The sequence below is a fragment of the Chelonia mydas genome, chromosome 3 (assembly GCF_015237465.2).
Source record: "Chelonia mydas isolate rCheMyd1 chromosome 3, rCheMyd1.pri.v2, whole genome shotgun sequence".
NCBI lineage: Eukaryota > Metazoa > Chordata > Testudines > Cheloniidae > Chelonia > Chelonia mydas.
This window is the reverse complement of record NC_057851.1, coordinates 9,170,678-9,191,572: the sequence shown is the minus strand read 5'-3', so window position 1 is coordinate 9,191,572 and position 20,895 is coordinate 9,170,678. Positions and strand designations below refer to the sequence as shown.

General features: G+C 48.0%; 2 protein-coding genes across 3 annotated transcripts in view; one reads left to right on the top strand and one right to left on the bottom strand.

Annotated features, from left to right (window-relative positions):
- Positions 1-20,895, bottom strand: part of BLK (BLK proto-oncogene, Src family tyrosine kinase) — a 150,753-nt gene that overhangs the window by 87,726 nt on the left and 42,132 nt on the right. The window lies entirely within an intron of this gene.
- The window catches only part of FAM167A (family with sequence similarity 167 member A), a 33,732-nt gene continuing 19,917 nt past the window's right edge, over positions 7,081-20,895 (top strand). Inside the window, exon 1 of the mRNA XM_037893861.2 lies at positions 7,081-7,564. The gene's annotated coding sequence lies outside the window, so the exon portion shown is untranslated. The remainder of the gene's footprint in view (positions 7,565-20,895) is intronic.

Here is a 20,895-nt window from a genome sequence, read left to right as displayed (position 1 = left end):
GACCTGGAGAAGAGCTTTTGGGCATGGCTACACTTGCAGATGTAGAGTGCTTTGAGTTAAACCAGCCTTCGGAGAGCGCAGTAGGGAAAGCGCTGCAGCCTGTCCACACTGACAGGAACAAGCGCACTGGTGTGGCCACATTTGCGGCACTTGCAGCGGCATTGGGAGTGGTGCATTATGGGCAGCTATCCCAGCATGCAAGTGGCTGCAATGTGCTTTTCAAATGGGGGTGAGGTGGGATGGGGTGGAGTGTGACAGGGAGTGTGTTGTGAGTATGTGGGGGGAGAGAGAGAGAGAGTGGGTTTTTGGGGGGCTGAGAGCATGTCAGTATGCTGTCTTGTAAATTCAGACAACAGCACACCCCCCTCCCGCCCCCACCTCTCTCTTTCACACACAGCATTCCACACTAATGGCTGCTTTGTCTCGGAGCAGATAAGCAGCCGGCTGTCAGAAACGGAGCTTTCAAAGGGCACATCCGCATTCCTGCAGCGATTCAAAAAAAATGACAAGAGTGGCCATTTGACTTAAGGGGATTATGGGACGTTTCCGGAGAGTGATCAGAGCGCAGAAATGCAACACCTCGTTCACACTGGTACCGCGGCGCTCCAGCGGGGGTGCAGCAAACGTTATTCCACTCGCCGAGGTGGAGTACCAGGAGCAGACCAGCCGCGGAGTCCGAGCGCTCTACATGCCTTGCCAGTGTGGACGGGGAGTGAGCCCGGGACTCCTTTACTGAGCTGTAACTCGCAAGTGTAGCCAAGCCCTTTGCGTGGCTCGAAAGCTTGTCTCTCTCACCAGCAGAAATTGGTGAGAGGTTCTCCCCAGAGGTGGTAGATAGGTTGGCAGAAGAATTCTTCTGCCACCTTAGGGCCATCTACACAGGGGTTAGGTTGGCTTAACTACAGATGTGAATTTTTCACACCCCTGACTGACACAGATGGATCAACCTAATTTTTTAGCATAGACCTGGCCTATGTGTGTATCTACATGCCAGGAGGGGAGTGCAGATGTCACATATGCCCAGCCCCCTCCTCCTTTTGCGCATTCACACTGGACTAGACATAATTTGGCGCACAGTACATTGCGCTGAGATGCATTCTGTAGGGCGAGTGCTCCATAAAAGCAATGACTGACGGATAAATAAGCATCAAGATTGGGCCATCAATGGTTCTTTTTTGTACTAAAGCGATTTAGTTACTGACGTAGGGCCTGGTCCCAAGCCTATTGAAGTCAATGGCAGTCCTACTGGTGACTTTGAATGGGCTTTGGAACAGGCTCTCAGTCATGCTGTGTATTCCTGGCAACTTTGAATGTGCTGAGTTGAAATCAGTAACACAAATATGAATAGAATATGAACAGGGGGTCAGCGCAGGCTCCATTATTGTGGTAACACAGTTCTTCAGCCTTTGTTTGTGTGTGTATTGATTTTACTGTGCAAGTAAATGAGTCATTTATTTGCTGGTTAGAACAGAATTTCTTATTAACCTTTAAACTCAGCGACATGCCATTCAAATGTGCAGGGGTCTCAGTGCCTTTCTTATGTAACTTGCAGGTCTTCCTCCTGGGCCCACCTGTCTGGAACTCAGTGCAGGACTGGGGCCTAACATGCATTTTGTAATTATTGTTTTATAATGTTGCATCGAAGGGCAACAGCTGCATGGAAGAGTAGGAAAGAATGAATTTTACACCTGATCAGAGGATCTCAAAGCACTTTACAAACAGTACTGAATTTATCCTCGCAGCGCCCCTGTGAAGCAAAGAATTCTCAGCCTCCTTTCACAGGGGGGAAACTGAGGCACAGAGACTATAGCCATGCTGTTCCACAGGCTATGCTCACTAACATAAAAACTCTTTGGGCTACAGCTCACATCTTTACTATAGTAAAGTATAGTATAGTGTTAGTTATAGGGCATGGTTGCCCTAGGGTGACCAGATAGCAAGTGTAAAAAATCGGGAGGGGATGGAGGGTAATAGGTGCCTATATAAGAAAAAGCCCCCCAAATCAGGACTGTCCCTATAAAATCGGGACATCCAGTCACCCAATTTTTAGCTCAAGTTAATTATTGTCAACTGACTTAGCTAACACATTTGTGAGTATGGTCCGGCCCCTCCCCAATTGTTTAGTCCAGGTCACATGTGTTTGGGAAGCCAAAAACCTGGGAGAACTTGGTGAAAGTCCAGACTAACGACTACAAAGGTGTTAGCTAAATTGAATTAACCAGCATCCAGTTCACCTGGGTTCAGAGCAACTTTAATGTAAACAAAGCCATGCATGATAGAAAGAGCTGTCCTCACTTTGCATGACTCCACCTCCCCACCTCACTCTCATTTCGCTCCGCTTACACCTCTGCTTGCTCATTACAACCCTCCTTGTACAGTTGGAAAGGGTTGTCTTCCTTTCCCACTCTGGCCCTGGTTCCTTGTTGAATGCAATGTTGGAGAAACCTGGGGAGGGGAGCCAATGTGGCCTAGTGGCTGGGCTTCTGGAGAGTCGGGTTCAATTCCCTGGTTTGCTAGGTAATCTCGGGCAAATCCCTTCTTGGCTTTTGCCTCAGTTTCCCCAATTGTAAAAGGAGGATAATGGTACTGACCTTCTTCATAAAGTGCATTGAGATCTACAGATATAAAGTGCTCTACAAGGCCTAGATATTATTATTAATTATTAATTATTATTATTATGTATACCAAGCACTCACCATTCCCTTCCAATCCCTTCTTGAAGGGTATTTTTCCCTGAAGCCTGCCAGCAAGAATCTGCTGCTAGCAGGCATGCTTGCAAGCGCCCACCTTTGAACCTTCACCCCATGTATCAGATCTGCCCAAGTTAGACTTTCGGGTGGGCATCACGTCCCTTCATATTTTATGCCTCTGTAAAACACCCGGGACACTTACAATGCTCTCTACACAACAACATACAATAATAACGGCCGTATTAACAAAGAGCATAATGGCATTAGAAGACCTGGGTTGAAATCCCAGCCCCATGGAAGTCAATAGGAATTTTGCCAGTGGAGCAGGATTTCACCCCTGGGATCTAATCTTGGTTCAGATACTTACTTGCTGTGTGATGCTGGGTCAATCACTTAATCCCTCTGTGCCTCAGTTTCCCCGTCTGTCAAGCGGAGGTGTTAACTATCTCACAGCAATGTTGGGAGACTAAATTCATTTATGTTTGCAAAGTGTTTTGAGATCCTCAGGCAGGAAGAATTAAGATGTTAATAAAAAATGGAGGTCATAGAATCATAGAATCATAGAATATCAGGGTTGGAAGGGACCTCAGGAGGTCATCTAGTCCAATCCCCTGCTCAAAGCAGCACCAATCCCCAATTAAATCATCCCAGCCAGGGCTTTGTCAAGCCTGACCTTAAAAATATCTAAGGAAGGAGATTCCACCACCTCCCTAGGTAACGCATTCCAGTGTTTCACCACCCTCCTAGTGAAAAAGTTTTTCCTAATATCCAACCTAAACCTCCCCCACTGTAACTTGAGACCATTACTCCTCGTTCTGTCATCTGCTACCACTGAGAACAGTCTAGAGCCATCCTCTTTGGAACCCCCTTTCAGGTAGTTGAAAGCAGCGATCAAATCTCCCCTCACTCTTCTCTTCTGTAGACTAAACAATCCCAGTTCCCTCAGCCTCTCCTCATAAGTCATGTGTTCCGGTCCCCTAATCTTTTTTGTTGCCGTCCGCTGGACACTTTCCAATTTTTCCACATCCTTCTTGTAGTGTGGGGCCCAAAACTGGACACAGTACTCCAGATGAGGCCTCACCAATGTCGAATAGAGGGGAACGATCACGTCCCTCGATCTGCTGGCAATGCCCCTACGTATATATCCCAAAATGCCATTGGCCTTCTTGGCAACAAGGGCACACTGTCGACAGCTCCCTTACCAGAGTACCTGGTGCATTTAACCTTACACCGCGCTGGTGAGGGAGGGAAGCGCGGCTCTCTCTGTTTTATAGGTGGCAAACAGAGAGACTTTGCCTTGTCAAATGGGGAACCTGCAGCCAAGCAGGGCAGTGAAACCGCGTCTCAGGAGTCCTAGGCCAGCACTCAAACCACTGAACCATCCTTCCTCTCCACAGCAGTCACCAAAACACCCTCCTGATGAAGAACAACAAAAAAGCCCTGCTCTTCCTCTCAAGAAATTTCGCCCCAGTAATTTAAGACTGAGATTTTCACAGGTGCCTAGAGCTGTGCCTTTAAATCTCCTACACAGCTCTGAAAATCTCCACCTTCACAGTGCAGATGGCATACACCTGCTGGCACCCTATGTGCAGCCAACCTGGGTTCCACGCAACCAATCGATCCAGAGCACCTGGTCTGAGAAACGGCAGACAGCAACTCTGCACAACTCCAGTTCACTTCACGTGGATTGGCAAACCCACAATAAGCCAGTCCAGTACGATGGACCTAGCAACCAAGTTTTCAGTGTGTTGCTTGAGAAAGCCCTTGATAAGTACTAGGCAATGATGCATTGACAGGGACATTGCTGGAAGATGACTCCCACCATTGGTAATGCACAGGAGCCAGAGACCAAGAAATCTAATACGGTGCTGGACAGGCAAGCAGATTGGGTCAAATAAGTGGTGTGATTACTGAGCGGTGGGGTGGGAAAGATATGGGAGAAACATGCAGGTTTATTTTCAAACACAAACTCCAGATCATATACTTTTTATGCATCCACACTGAATGTTTTCAAAGCTACATCCAAATTATGTGATTTTTTTTGCATTAGTTAATATACATGATAATCTAATCCCTCCCTCTTGGCACCCGACTATACGTAGAAGCATGGCTGCCCTTCATTTCAGGGGGGTCTGGTGACCTCATAAACCTGAGTGAAGTCTTAAATCACTAGAACATTAAACTCAAATCAGACATACCCCTTGGGGAGGAGCCATTTTTAACACTGGACTGGACTGGGCGGGTTGGTGAATTTGCAACCCTGCCCTCTGCTAGATGGAATCAGAATTTCTCAAGCGGTAGAGCAGGGCAAACTGCTTGCAGCAAATAATTAAGTTGACAAGTTTTGCTCTCCCACCCCCACTTATTTGCGAATTATCCACAAATAAACTTTGATTTTTTTCAAATGTGTTTGTTATCTGGACTGACAGTCACTTTATGTGAAAATATTTCTGCCCCGTGGGCTGTTTGCCAGCTGTTAGCTTCATCTATGCCTTGGACATTTATGGTGTACGATTAGTCTATTATGACCATTATTGTTATTTATTATTATCGTGGGAGTGCCCCAGTCATGAAGCAGGACCCGCTTGTGCAAGGCGCTGTACAAATACAGAACAAAGAGACACTCTGTAAATTGCCTAGCTGCTTTTTGACAATCCCATCCTTAAACTGTGATTTTCAAAGGAGGCTCCCTGCTCCCTTCAGTTCCTTTAAAAATCCCAGTCGTAATCCATTGATTGTAAAGAACTGGCTGGTGTGTTACATGCCACAGCTTTTTCTTGATTGGTATCAGCACTGCTCAGCAGTGTGTCATAAGCCCCACTCTGCTAACAGCTACAGGAGATTCTCCTCTTAAATAGGGGGCTGTCCTGTGGGAGAAGGAGGAGATGAGTTCTCGCTGCTGTATGTATGCCATGTGAATGGCCCTGGTGTGCAGCAGAGAGGGGAAGGCAAAGAAACCTAGAGCGGGAGACATTTTCCCCCCTGACCTATACAAAGGGGGAGGTCATGCATTTCTCTCACAAAAGCTTAAGAGCAGTATGTGAAAGTGGGGAAGGGGAATGAAAGGGTTTAACCCTTCAGAGCACTAGCAACTTCCAAACTGCCAGACAAACAAAAGCTGAATGCTCAATGTGTTTTAAAGAGACAAGGCGGGGGAGGGAATATCTTTTATTGGCGAGATAAACAAACTTTTGAGCTTACACAGCGCTCACACGCGAAAGCTGGTCTCTCTCCCCAACAGAAGTTGTTCCAATAGAAGATTTGACCTCACCCGCCTTGTCTCTCTAATATCCTGGGACCAACATGGCTACCACAACACTGCATGCCACAGTGTGTTTTAAAGACAAACACAGCACTTAGATACAAAGGCGAAAAGTGCTTTACAAGTGTAGGTAAATACAGAGCCTCAGCCTCCAAAGGGTTAAACTTTAACATTGCTAGAAAGGGATTAAAGTCAGCCTGACACCTGGCAGCCACTGCTCTTTACTCACCTAAACCCAGTGTTTAACTCCATCCCAAGGCATAGGACTTTGGTGAATCAGGGCTGAGATAGCTTCTGGCCATCCAGGTTCTCTTTCAGGCTCTGAGGCTACGGGTACGTGTAAAACACTGCGGTGGCAGGGCTGCGGCTGCACCTCTGTAGCACTTCAGTGTAGACGCGCTCCACAATGACGGGCGGGGTTCTCCCGTCAGCGTCGTTAATCCCCCTCCCTGAGAGGTAAGAGGTAAGAGTTCTTCCGTCAACCTATCACTGTCTACACCGGGATCGGCATAGCGATGTCTCCCAGGGGGGTGGATTTTTCACACGCTGCAGAGATGTAGCTGTGCCAATGTAAGCTTCCATTGTAGACCAGCCCTGAGATTTGAAACAATCTTAGCACCTTTCCAATAAGAAATGTTTAAACACAAAGGGGGGTTGTTGTTAGAAAAGCACATAACACTGTTTCATTGGCTAGTGTAGACAGGGCCAGATGGTGTCATAAGTCTGATAACAGAAACATGTTTTCACCCACATACCTCTCTACCTCCCTACCTAGTCGTTGAGAGCTCAGCCCCACTCAGGAGGTGCTCAGTAGCTCTCAGGATCTGGATCGGAACAAAGGGCTTTCAAAGCTCCTCCCATAGGCCCCCCATGACTGCTCTGTGGTCCCCGTGCAAGCAGCATAATCGGGGAACCAATAAGCAAAAGCTGTGCTCTTCAAACCACAGCTGGTAATTGTCCTAAATAAGAATACCCTGGGGTGGCTCCCGAATTGCTTCATGCCAGGGAGTCTTCATACAAGAGCCGTTGCCACATTCTGAAATACTCCGGCCTCCTGTTGTTTTTAATTACATCTCAGGCATCTGGTTTATTACATCTCAGACATCTTGGCCTGCCATCCCCGACGACAAGGGTAAGTGCCATCAACCCAGATGCTTTGTCAGCTGCACTGACTTCACTTCTCATGCACCCAGCCCTCCTTTGCTCCTTACCCCAGCGAGCTGAACCTGGGGGTGTTTAGGACCCAGCCCAGCTCCTGCTCCCTTTCAGCTCTCTTCAGGGTTATTACTTGGTGGGAGGTAGGGTCCAGGGCTCAGTGGTGTGAATGGGAGGGTGACAGAAAATCTGGACTGAAAAGCTCCAACTGGAATAGCTCGCCTGTATCCAGGCAACAGGCCTGACGCAACCACCGACAAAAAAATCCCTTAAAACACACACACACACACACACACACACACAGAAATTTCAGCAGCAAGACAGAGACAAGAGCGAGACAGAAACCTGATGGGTCCACTGACTGAGCTTTGCAAACCCCAAGTTGCAAACCAGAGGCAGAAGGAGTGACAGAGCAAGACAGCATGTCTCTGGCATAGTAATTGTCACTCAGCCCCCGGTAAGTTCGATTCCTTTATTTGCTTCCTAACGTGGGCCGTAGTAAACCGTAGTGTCACCCAGACGATGGAGCGAAGCATCAATAAAAGAGGCACTAGCAGGAGGCTTGATGAGATGGCCTCATGGGTCTTTTTTGTCCCTGGTAATATGGGCAAGGGTAAGACAGTGGTACCGAGCCCGGGAACTGGGTGGAGGTCGAGTGGAGATCCCCTTGCTGGGAGCTGTCCATACTAACCCCAGCATAGTCCAGGAAAGGGCATTATCAGGTGTGCTCATGTGCTCCAGCGGGGCACCTTACTAGGGTGACCAGACAGCAAATGTGAAAAATCGGGACGGGGGTGGGGGGTAATAGGAGCCTATATAAGAAAAAGCCCCAAATATCGGGACTGTCCCTATAAAATCGGGACATCTGGTCACCCTACATCTTATGTCCCCGGGAATGCACACTTTTTATGGCTTGCCAAAATCCATTCAGGGACTACACCCTGGGCAGTGCTGTTGATTTGAATGAGCTTGTGGCAGGGTTTAGATCTGAGCAGAATTTGGCCCAAAGTGGCTGCTGCATCCCCCACTCCCCCCCCCCCCCCCCGCCAACCCTCATCAAGGACATTCAGTTAGACTCCCAGCTAGCCTGTACAGGAACGGATTCCCTTCTCAGTTACATGGCTGTAAACGGGATGTGTGTGTGGGGGGGGGGGGAACTTGGCCAAAGTCAATAGAAAAATCCCTAGACAGACACCGGTGGAACTGAGCAGAGTCTGGGCCATGTAAGGGAAAATCATCTGTGGCTCACAGCCCGACCCTGTGCAAGTGAATGTTGGGGTGCTAGGTGTAGGCAGGATGGGCTGCCCTGGGGGATGGTGTTTTCAGGGTTAGTTATTGTCATTCCGTCTTTGAGTCAGACACGGTGTTAGAACCTCAGCTGGAGCAAATCAGCTCCACCAGAACTCTACTGATTTACACCAGCTGAGGATATGGCCCATACAGTCTGTTCTAACAGTGGGAAAAAATCCAGAACTCCTGCAAAGCATTTTCCACAAGCTTTGGGTTTCTTGAATCATAGCACAGCAGAACACCGCCAATCCACGCACCGTATAATTGATACACACGTAAATTACTAAGGGGATCTCTAACTACTTCTCAGTAAAGATTCCAGAGCAGCAAGCACTCTTATTATTAAGACTTCCCTGCCCTTATGAAATATACAACAGTATATTTACTGCGATTACAACATTATTAACATGAATACAACTAAACTGCTCCTTTCCAGTAAATAAACCCTGGTCCACCTGGTGATGGGTTATCTTTGCTTTGTTTGCTCATGGAGTTGCTAATTTACAAAGTTCAGTGGAGCTCCCAGTCGTCAATAGAAGTTAGGGAGATTCTGCTGTAAGTACAGTCCAGTGATTTGTTTCTTTAAGTACCATAGTTTTAAAATGTGGTGTTGGATGGTGTTCGAAGAGTTAACATTTCTCATCTCTCTGCGAAAGCAGGGCTGCCTGCTAATGCACATTTAAATATTACCTCTTGTCCTGTGGTCATTATAAACCCATTTCGTAGCTGCGTTCTGCTCATAATCAACTCTCAGCCACCCGAGTTTTTCAAACATAGCAGAGAAACTGAGTCTAGGAAAGAGGAGCCTGACCCTTTGGTATTAGCAGACCTGCAAAAAGAAAAGGAGGACTTGTGGCACCTTAGAGACTAACCAATTTATTTGAGCATAAGCTTTCGTGAGTTACTGCTCACTTCATTGGATGCATTCCAGACCTGGAATCTTTCAGGGGCAGTTAGCTGTCAATTCATCTTTAAACAATCGTGGATCGATTGACAATTTTGGTGAACGCCTGGTAAAGAAATGAATCAGCTGTGTGTTTGTATGGCTCACATCAGAAGGCATGGAACTGGATGAGACAGAGAGTCTGGAACAATAGCTATGGCAGACAATGGATACTGACCCCCCTGTACCTGGTCTGTTTTAAAAGGAACTTGGAGCCCAATATTGCAAGCGGCGGGGAGCTGCCATGAGCTGCCTCCACTCCTGGAAACTTCAATGGATGTGCAGGGTGCTCAGAAGTTCACAGGATCAAGCCCTGAAAGGAGTAAAGAGCTTCTACAAAAAACCCCTCTCCAGGCTAAATTCCCTCCTGTATGTAAGGAGTTAACTCACTCCCCATGGCTCCCAGGGAGAGAAGTATTTTTCATTCATCCCAGAAGGAGACAGAACGCTTTACATTTACACAGGCCAACTGTCTTGCCGAAGGATCCCTAAGCACTTTGTTGCCTCTGTTCATACAGCCCCAGTGAAATGCAGCTGGTTCTGGAGTGAAGGGCAGCAGCCAGCGGAGAGGCAGGGAAGGGCACAAGCCCAGGTGCCCTTGGGACCTTTGGCACCAAGCTGTGTCTGACCTATGTGCAGCTGGGCACAAGGAGCCTGCCCTCACCCCATTTGTGTTCTCAGGCGAGGATCACCATTCTTGCCCTTTGTGGAGCAGGGGCTGCTCCCTCCCTGCTGGCACTGCCAGGGCACAAACCATCCTAAAGCGGGCAGGGTGGGGGGGAGCAGTGTAGAGCAGGGCTCACGTCCACACTGCCCCTTTGCATTGAAGCACTCCGGGATGGATTCACAGCTTCCTAGATTTCAAGGCCAGAGGGGCCCGTTGTGATCATCCTAGACACACCTCCTAGAGGATTCCACTGGGTAATTCCTGCCCCAAATGCGTTGCCTTGCTGGGGCATATCTCTGAGAACGCCATCCAATCCCCATGTAACGACCTCAGTGGGCCACGACCCTGGGCAAGCGGTTCCAATGGCTAATTACTCTCCCTTCTTTGGGGTGGTAGGGCGAGAGTCCTACCAGGAGTCCCCACTGATGGTGCAAGGCTGTGGCCAAGGCCACAACCGAGCCCTTGGGACCAGCATGTTCAAAAGAGCTCGGGGCCAGGCTTCCAAGTGCTCTGCACTTACCCTGGGGCCCAATTTTCAGTAGAGCTCAGCTCCTATTTAGGCAGCTACACAAGGGCCGGATTCGCAAAGTGCCTGGCATCCAGCAGTGCCTGTGTTTTCAGAAGGGATCTGCACCCAACGGGCTCGGCTCCCTGGGCTGTGTGGCTGCTTATTCTGTTGCCTGAGTGCTTCTGAAAATTCTTTAGGTCCAGTCAGGGCAGTTACAGAACTCTGCTTCTCTTTCCCACAAGGGTACTGGTCAGACCCTGGCTGGGTTTGTGCATAACAGGAGGTGAGGACCAGTTGCAGTTGGCTGCGGATGGGCTCATACGGTAGGCAAAAAGCTGGAAACTGGGCTCCGAGGAAGAAGTCAGAATTAAATGCTTTGGGAGAAATCCAGGTTCCATTGAAATCAATAGCAAAACTTCAGTGGGGCCAGGATTTCCCCTCCCCACCTCCCGCCCACAACTCGGGCTGTGCACACCTGGGAAGTGTGGGGAATTATTTGAGGTTGACAAGGGGCGGGGGTGAATAGCGTCTTTGCTTGTGGGGACCCTGCCTACCTCTGTGTTTATACAGTTGAGCCCTAATACTGACCACTGAGATTTAAAATGTAGGGATCAAAACTTTCATTGATCCCCGCGGATTGTGAGGCCAGGGGGAGCCACGGTTGCTCAGGATCAGGCCCAGCACTGATTCAGGAAGCCTGGGTGTACTGTATGCTCAGAGAGATGCTCGGGAAAATCCTAGTTTGTAATCTTTAGGGCCTCTCTGGGTGAACAGCCTTACCCCGGAAGAAAGATGAAGAGACGCACAAGGAATTCACAAGGCAATGCTAGGTCGGTTGTACTGAATTCTCTCCGTCAGGGATGACTGGGGGATGCAGTGCTGCTGGCCGGGTGTGTTTGACAGGGCTGGTCCCCTGCCTTTTCCCTGAATCCCTTTTCATCACAGTTTTGCTCTTTTTCTGAAGTCTGGTGAATTGGTTTCATTTCCCCTGCAAACCAGCGAGCGATCGGTCAGCCGGTCCCCACGTCTCCCCTCTCTGGATCTTCCTGATCATTATTTGAGAGAAGCAACAAAGGAAAGGGCCAGGACGCATCGCCTAATTACAGGTACCAGGAGGTGAAAAAAGCTCAGCTCTTCCTACTCACCTCGCAGAGTCTGGGAACCAGACTGAGGGCCTGATCCAAAACCTGTTGAAATCAGTGGGAGTCTCTCCATTGACTTCATTTGCTTGCGCCTGGAATGTAAAGGACGCAATTCAATGCGAGCCTAGGGTGGGAATGTTCTCCCTCAGCTGCCAGGGCTACCATAGGAAAGACAATATGTTTATGAGCTGGGAGGAGTCCAGAGCAACCCATACGCAGCCAACGGCTGGTGCTGGAACATGGGACTGCACGATCAGGTTTTATTACCGTGCAGAAGGAACAATGGTGGGAACGCTGGTGATAACTCAGTGTTAACTATTTCACTGCTGTTCCAGTTAGCATCAGCAGCCAGCGGATGTGTTTATGTGTCATTGTATTAGTGGTGGCACTAGTGGTATTACAATCGTACCTCCAGGTTCAAATCCAGGTTGGGACCCCATGGCGCTAGGCGCTGTACAAACACATCCTAAGAAACGGTCCTGAGCTGAAGAGCTGACAGACTAAACAGCCAAAGGGCGAGAGGCAAGAAGTATGATCACAGACTTTTGGGGAAACAGCCAGACTTTAAAATCGTGATATTTGGGGTTCAGCAAAGTTATTTTAGCTCAGATGTGAGGCCTTGTATACCTCCCTCTCTGCCCTGTGCAGTTGCACTCATGGGGGAGCTATGCCTGTCTGCACCTGCAGCGGTGATGCCCTCTGGGCACTAAGCCAGTACAGGTTCAAGAACTGGTCCCAGTAAAAAACGTAAAATTCTCTAAAACGGTCCCAAAGTGTTTTTTCTTGAACGTATTTGTTCCGTAACGAAACGGGTTCAGAATCAGCCGGTCTGCGTAAGCGTGTGTCTGTAGCCTTGTCTACACTGGCAGTGGTGTGTAGGGTACGTGTAGCTACACGCCGCAGTGCAAAGCAGGCTGAGTCCACACTGCATTGTGTCACTATGCATGGCGGTGAAAGGCTCTGGTGGGGGCGGGGTGGGAGGGGGAGAGGCAGCGGGGAAAGGCTCTGGCGGCAGGGAGGCAGCAGGACACGATACTGCTAAAAATAGCAATGTAGGCAGAGAAGGCGCTGCTTGGGGGTGTAGGGAGCCATGCCGGGTACATACCCTAAGGTTCTGGGGTGTCTGGACTCACCTAGGCAGTGCCACACCATATACACTGCTGTTTATACCCATGCTACGGGGGGCATGCAGTGTCTGGACTCTACATACTCACGTAAGTGTAGACATAGCCTGAGAGCGTGTCGGAGGAATACATGATGATGGATAGTGGTCCTACAGTATAAAGGTTTGCTCCACAGTGACCTGCATAATGCATTCATGGCTTTGCTACCCATGAGTCATGCCGCCAGGTGAAACTCAATCCAATCAGTCCTTTAAGCTGTACCGCTGCATGTATTTATATCGTATTCCCTACACACCTACCCCCGATCCAACACATGCTGAAGTCAATGGGAAAACTCCCAATCACATTGACGGACTTGGGATCAGGCCCACAGAGAGACTAGTCTTAAACACGGTTTTTTTCCTTCTTGATTCTTGAGACTGAAGGTTGTTCCAGGCTATTGAAGGACAGTAGGGAAATGGATCTGTGTGGCAGGGACATATGGCGAATGATACAGTAATAGATCAGACATTCACATGCTCTAATGTAATGCAGGGAGAGCAATCCTCCACAGAGCCCTGGGGATGGACATATGACCTAATAGGTCTTTTCAGTCTCTAACGTCCATTCTGCAAGGACTATTATTTATCCACCCGCTCTTTGTCCCACCAATGCTGCATATGTTTGGGGGTATAAGTGCACTGAGATAGATCCGTGCAACACAATTCCCAAAATGTGTGCCTATTGCTAACCCAAAGCCACCGAATTCTGATACCCCTTCCTCATGCGGAGGGAAATCTTCCTCCACGAGCAGCCCCATTGATTGGCCACTTGTGGAGTAAGGGACTATTCAACCCAAGAGTATCAGCATCCCATCCCTGACTGGAAACCACAGGCCAAAAGGGCGAGCCATTGTTCCCAGCATCGGTACCATCTGCACCCTGCCCACCGCGCACCTGTGATGCGGTTCCACCAAGAACCGGCTGGCATATGAATGCAGGGGAAAAGCTGCTTGTTAACGGTCACAGGGAGAGTGGAGCCAGCCTCCTGCCCTCTTCTAATCTCTATGGCAACGTTTGCGAGCTCCTCTCTGCCAGCCCCACAGCAAACTCACTGCCGATTGTGCAGCGCAACCAGCCATTGCTTCCCGGCTCCCAGCAGATCAGCTGGTGACAGCAGCAAGCAATAGCTCTCCTCACCCTCCCCAAACATACCCAGGAAGTAAGTCACCCTAGAGAGAGCAAAGCAACTGCTTCCCCCTCCTTTGGCAGGAGATGAATCCGTATATTGTTCAATACAAACCTAAGGCTCAGGAGGGATAGAAAACTGCTCCCTTCAGTGCTCGATTCTGCCAGGTGCAGAGCACCCGGCGCTCTGAGCATCTTCAACAAGACCTGAGAAGTTGACATCAGAGCTGGCTGGAAAATTTTCAGACAAACAGGTTGCTGCCGGAAACGGTCACGCCGCTTTGACGAAACTGAAAATTTTTTCATGAGTGTCTGTGAAATTTCTTTTTGGAAAAAAAAAAAAAAGGGGGGGGGGGGGGGGGGGGAGTTCCAAAAATGCCTCAGTGTCCCACTTCGACATTTGCAGAATGAAACGTTGGGGTGTTTCCCATCAAAACAACCTGCGGGTTAGAAATCGACTTTATTTTATGTTAAAAAAAGTTGGGGAAAAAAAAGGAAACGTTTTGAATGTATCCAAATAAAAGGCTTGATTGAGCCAACGTGAATTTTCGTTCAGAATGTTGTTTCATGAACAATATTCACATTTTAGCTGTTTGTCCCTATTATTTATTTATTTTTGAATTTTCAGGGTTTTTTTTGCCAGACAGAAAATCTGTTTTCCAGCCACCTCTGCTCAATGCCTCGCAAGAGGCTGTAACAAAGGGACTGTCCTGCCTCCAGATGCTTATCATCTTCCACGTGGACGTGTCTTATATTTAGATTGTAAATGATTTGAATCAGGGATCATCTCTTTATGACTGGTGCCCCCTTATCATCATGAGTACTGTGAAACTTGCCATATCTAGCCATTGGGACCTATCCTGCAGCCCTTATGTAAGGCCAACAGACTTCAGTCATCGGCAGGCAGGATTGAACTGGGGACCTCTGGAGCTCAGTGCATGAGCCTCTACCGCGTGAGCTAAAAGCCAGCTGGCTGCTAGCTAGAGCTGTAGAGCCAGCTCATTTTCTCTCCTTCTCTAAGGGCTTGTCTACACTGGCACTTTACAGCGCTGCAACTTTTGCGCTCAGGGGTGTGAAAAAACGCGCCCGTGTAGACAGTGCAGCAGCGCTGGTAGCTACGCCCCTCACGGAGGTGGGTTTTTTAGAGCGCGGGGAGAGCTCTCTCCCAGTGCTCTGCTGCGACTACACAAGCCGGCAGCGCTTTAACGTTGCCAGTGAAGATGTGCCCTAAGTGATCTCAGTGCCGCTAGATGGGACACAATACCACACCCAGGAGGAGTGTGTGTTACACTTACTCACCTGAGTAGTCTCATTGACATCAGTGGGAAGGTGCTACTCATGTAAGAAGAGAAGGGCTGCACTCAGGGATCCTGGGAAAGAATCACCTTGTGGTTAAAGCAAAGCACTAAAACCCAGGAGATCTGGGTTCAGTTCCCTGGCTCTCCTTGTGTGAGCTTGGCCAAGTCACTTGCTCTCAGTTCCTCATTTGCAAAATGGGACTAATAATCAGCCCTTTGTCTGTCTTCCAATTTAGATTCTGGGCTCTTCAGAGCAGTGATTGTCTGCACAGTATCCGGCATGATGGGGATCTCATCTCATTTCATGCCTCCAGGTGCTACTGCAATGCACATAATTAACATTGCTGCTGCCGTTGTGTCTAATTACCCCACCTCCCTGTATGCTGCTGGAGAGAAGCATGCCCACACCCCATTTTCCAGCTCTTTCGGCTGTAATTGGAAGCTCCTCTGCCTAACCTTCTTATCTGTACAATTAAAGTCAATACACCCACAAGAACCAGCAAGATATTTACATAACAGCCATAAATAACTGCGCCCTGTTCTATTGGTCACCCTCATCCTGCCTCCCCATCTACCCTCTGCATCCTGTAGCAGGGATTATGTCTTTGCTCTCCTGTCTGTACGCTGCTCTTTGGGCACAGTGTGAACCTGCAGAGGGCAGGGAATCAGCAGGCACAGAAGTGCCCAGCTGGCTTCTCCACTGATCCTACATATGTAACTCTGACACGCCTGGTTGGAGTTGTCGGCAGCAGGGATCAAAACCAGGACCTCTAGATCTTAATGTATGAGCTTCTACTGTCTCAACTAACTTGGCCAAGGCTGTGGCAGGCTCATCAATTGCTAGTTGGCCTAGCTACCACTAGAGGGGGACAGAGAGCCACACCGAGCAGGCATGGCTTATCGATGGAGAGGCGGGAATTCAGCATACACAGGACAGGGTGAAAGGGGAGTAGGTGGGCCCCCTTAGCAGCAGCCCCTCCATTACATGGGTGTCCCTTGCTACTGGCCATGAGAGCTGTTCGCATGGAACTCCCATGGGTTTGGGGCCAGAAGTGCTGAGCACCCTCTGCTCCCATTGGCTTCAGTGGGCAGGCGGGACTCTCAGCACCAGTGCAATGTTTTATTCCTCCAGCTGAGAGGCCCAGGTTCCCCATTCATTGTAAGCCATGCAGCAGAGATCAAAGTCCATTAGATGGACATCCACGAGCAGTCTCTTCTAACCCTATGATTCTATGCCTGTTCCCTGAAATTATTTTGCCTGGTGCTTTCGTGGAGAGAACAGATACTTCCTCATGAATCCAAAGGCCTGGCTGGATCATGGCCAGAGGCGACGTAAGTTCTGGCTGGATCATCAGAGCAGCTTAGTGAGCAATGCCTCCCAACTCTGTAACCGCAGTTGCTAAGGGCAGAGTGTGGGTCCCCCGACTTCTCTGGAGTTTTGCTTCCGGCTGCCTTCAGAGGGGTGTCCCACGTCGCATCCACAGCATTTCCCCCCTGCATGGCCATCCCTTTTTGGGGAGGCTTAGCCTCCCAATGTCTCCTATATGAGCCTCCCATGGGCCTGGGTCATGTTGCAACTCCTGCTATTGAGTGTATCAGTGGCCACAGAATGATTGCCCAGGTAACCCGGCCAGTGGCAGCTAAAATTTCCATCCTCGATGGTCCTCATGTTGAACAAGACCCATTAAATTCTTCAGGGTAGGGAGCATCTTTTTGTTCTGTGCTTGCCTTGTGCCTAGCACAATAGGGTCCTGGTCCACGACCGAGGCTTCTAGGCGCCACCACAATACAAACCATAAATCATCATAATCATTCAGATGGATTTTGCTTTTCTCACCAGGATCCGGCCTGGAAGTCTGGTTTACACACAGACTTACACCAGTTGAACTCAGTCAGGTTCCTAAAACCTACTTAGGTACTTTGGTGCAAATCTGCAGGAGAGAGAGACGGGGGAGGAGAGTCACTTATTTCAGAATAAAAGTAGCAAAAATTGACGTTGGTTAAAACAATTGACTGTAGCCTCTTTGATTCTGAAATCAGAGTGTCCCTACATAGCCTCACACTGAAATCAGGTTTCAGAGTAACCCAGCCGTGTTAGTCTGTATTCGCAAAAAGAAAAGGAGAAGACCTGGATTTGTGCTGGGAATGGCCCACCTTGATTATCATGCACATTGTAGGGAGAGTGGTCACTTTGGATAAGCTATTACCAGCAGGAGAGAGAGTTTGTGTGTGTGTTTTTGGGGGGGGAGGGGGTGAGAAAACCTGGATTTGTGCTGGAAATGGCCCACCTTGATTTTCATACACATTGTAAGGAGAGTGGTCACTTTGGATAAGCTATTACCAGCAGGAGAGTGAGTTTGTGTGTGTGGTTTTTGGAAAAGGGGGGGGGGGGGGTGAGAAAACCTGGATTTGTGCTGGAAATGGCCCAACCTGATTATCATACACATTGTAAAGAGAGCTTTCAGAGTAACAGCCGTGTTAGTCTGTATTCGCAAAAAGAAAAGGAGTACTTGTGGCACCTTAGAGACTAACCAATTTATTTGAGCATGAGCTTTCATGAGTTACAGCTCACTTCATCGGATGCAGTAAAGAGAGTGGTTACTTTGGATGGGCTATTACCAGCAGGAGAGTGAGTTTGTATGTGGGGGGGCGGAGGGTGAGAAAACCTGGATTTGTGCTGGAAATGGCCCAACTTGATTATCATACACATTGTAAGGAGAGTGATCACTTTAGATAAGCTATTACCAGCAGGAGAGTGGGGTGGGAGGAGGTATTGTTTCATGGTCTCTGTGTATATAATGTCTTCTGCAGTTTCCACAGTATGCATCCGATGAAGTGAGCTGTAGCTCACAAAAGCTTATGCTCAAATAAATTGGTTAGTCTCTAAGGTGCCACAAGTACTCCTTTTCTTTTTACACTGAAATCAGTTTACGTTCACATTGTTTGCTATTTGTGCATAGATCACCCCTATTTTTTATTGCTAATGATACCAGGCTAGCACATTGCAGCAGAGGTCAGTATCACTACCAGTATTTTAAAGAGGGGCGAACGAAGGTGAAGTGCCTTGCTCAAGGTTGGGAATAGACGACTGGTCTCCTGGGGGCCAGTCCAGTGCACAGTCCACTAGGCAACTTGGAGAGCTCTTCAGTAAAGGAGCTATGTAAGTCCTTTCTTCGGGCCAGGGAAGTCTAGGGTTTTGCAGCTTGATATATAGAATAAAGAATAAATGAGTAGACTAATAAAGGCTATTAGAATCACTTGCTGCTCATTCAGAACAATACAGGGAAATAGCATAATGTACTGTCCATCTAACATAATGAAATGAAAGGGATACTTTGCTCTTTGCACATCACTCCATTTGATACAGAATATTAACCAAATCTCAGTTCTGTGTCCTTCTTTTTTCCTCCAAAAAATCCAACCCAATAAAATTAACCTGTTGATTCCTTGACGCTCGACCTCCCATGGTGCTGAATGCCCACTGAAGTCACTGGGAGCGATTGGTGCAAAATGCCTTGCCAGGCGTAGTGCTCTACGGACAAATAAGACAAGGTGTGGGCCACGTCGCGTAAGCCACGGGGCAGCTGTCGGGTGGGGAAAGGGTTGATGTTAAAGTAGGTCATTTAAAATGCCCCTTCCATTATACAGCAGTGTAAAAGGCCATGGACTGCACTGTTTAATATGGAGTCATTCGTGGCTCAACGCCTTCCATTTCCTTTCATCAGCCCCTGATTGACTCATAATGGCAATGTTATTATTACCTGTCAGCCAAATGGGCTTTGACAAAGCAAGTGGAAGGTTCCACATCCCCCAAATCCCTCCTCCCTCTATGCTCTAGACATGAAGGCAAGAGGGAAGCTGAGTCATTCTACAGGATGGAAGCTTCTCCTGACATCTCTCCAGAGTTATATTAAGGACTTGAGCGCATCGCTTTCCTGCAGAGGTTCAGGAATTAGGTTGCAAATGACTAATTAATATCATTATCAAAACCATGTTAATGCAGTGTGTGAGTTAGCCTGTGGAACCCACTGCCACATGATATTACTGAGGCAAATGTGAAACTGACTTGGACAGTAAAAGCAGCTAGGGTAACAATATTCAAAGGCTAAAGCTGTCACTGTACAGTTAGAAACATAGGAATAGCCATGCTTACTGGAACAGATCAATGGCCCAACTACAGTAGATTACCATTTTGTTTTCAATAGTGACCAATGCCAGATGCTTCAGAGGAAGTATAAAACCCCCACGATGCATCTCATCGTGTAGTGCAATGCCATGGTTGGGGGCAGGGAATATCTTCCTGTTCCCAGGGGGCAATTAGCTTACACACTATGTCATGAGTATTGAAAGCACTTGAATATTGTTACCCTAGCTGCTTTTACTGCAGTTGCTATAGTTATCGGTTTCACAAATGTCCAAGTCTGTTCAGAGTTTACTATTTTCTCAGTAATATCATGTGGCAATGGGCTCCACAGGCTGAATCATGCATTGCAATAACATGATTTGTTTTCTTATCTGTTCTAAAAATCAGCCAAGTGAGTCTCCGCTCTCTTCATATTTCATGAAATGCCCTCTTCTTAACCCGTTGCAAGAACAGAAAACCAGAGCATTATCTGCTCATTGCAAAGGCCCATTGATTTCAATGGGCGCACAAGGAATGCTGGCTCGAGCCATACTCACTTATGGGCCAGGGAGGCCATCATGTGCCAGCAATGCCCCTCTGCCATGTACACTGGTCAAACTGGACAGTCTCTACGTAAAGGAATAAATGGACACAAATCAGATGTCAAGAATTATAACATTAAAAAACCAGTCGGAGAACACTTCAATCTCTTTGGTCACTCGATTACAGACCTAAAAGTTGCAATTCTTCAACAAAAAAACTTCAAAAACAGACTCCAACGAGAGACTGCTGAATTGGAATTAATTTGCAAACTGGATACAATTAACTTAGGCTTGAATAGAGACTGGGAGTGGATGGGTCATCACACAAAGTAAAACTATTTCCCCATGTTTATTCCCCCCTCCCCCCCCCCCCCACTGTTCCTCAGATGTTCTTGTCAACTGCTGGAAATGGCCCACCTTGATTATCACTACAAAAGATTTCTCCCCCACCCCCACCCCCGCTCTCCTGCTGGTAATAGCTCACCTTACCCGATCACTCTCCTTACAGTGTGTATGGTAACACCCATTGTTTCATGTTCTCTATGTATATAAATCTCCCCACTGTATTTTCCACTGAATGCATCCGATGAAGTGGGCTGTAGCTCACGAAAGCTTTTGCTCAAATAAATTTGTTAGTCTCGAAGGTTCCACAAGTCCTCCTGTTCTTTTCACCTGTCAGCAGTAACCAAGCAAACCAAGTCATTCTCTCCAGGCAGAGCCTTTTCAATAATTCGCTATAAATAATGTGTACTAGTTACTGTTCCTTCTTACCTATACAACGGGTCGCATGTTGCCATGGATATTGGATATATATTATGCCGGAGCTGGAGTATATACCGTATCGCACTGATGAAGTGCACAAGCTTAGAGGGTGGCATTGACTCCCGTGCAGAAGGCAGCGCAAAGGGCTGAACATAACTTAGGTCCCAGATTTCAGATATGATGGATCTCTGTTTATCCTAGCCAGAGGCTGGGAGCAAATTAG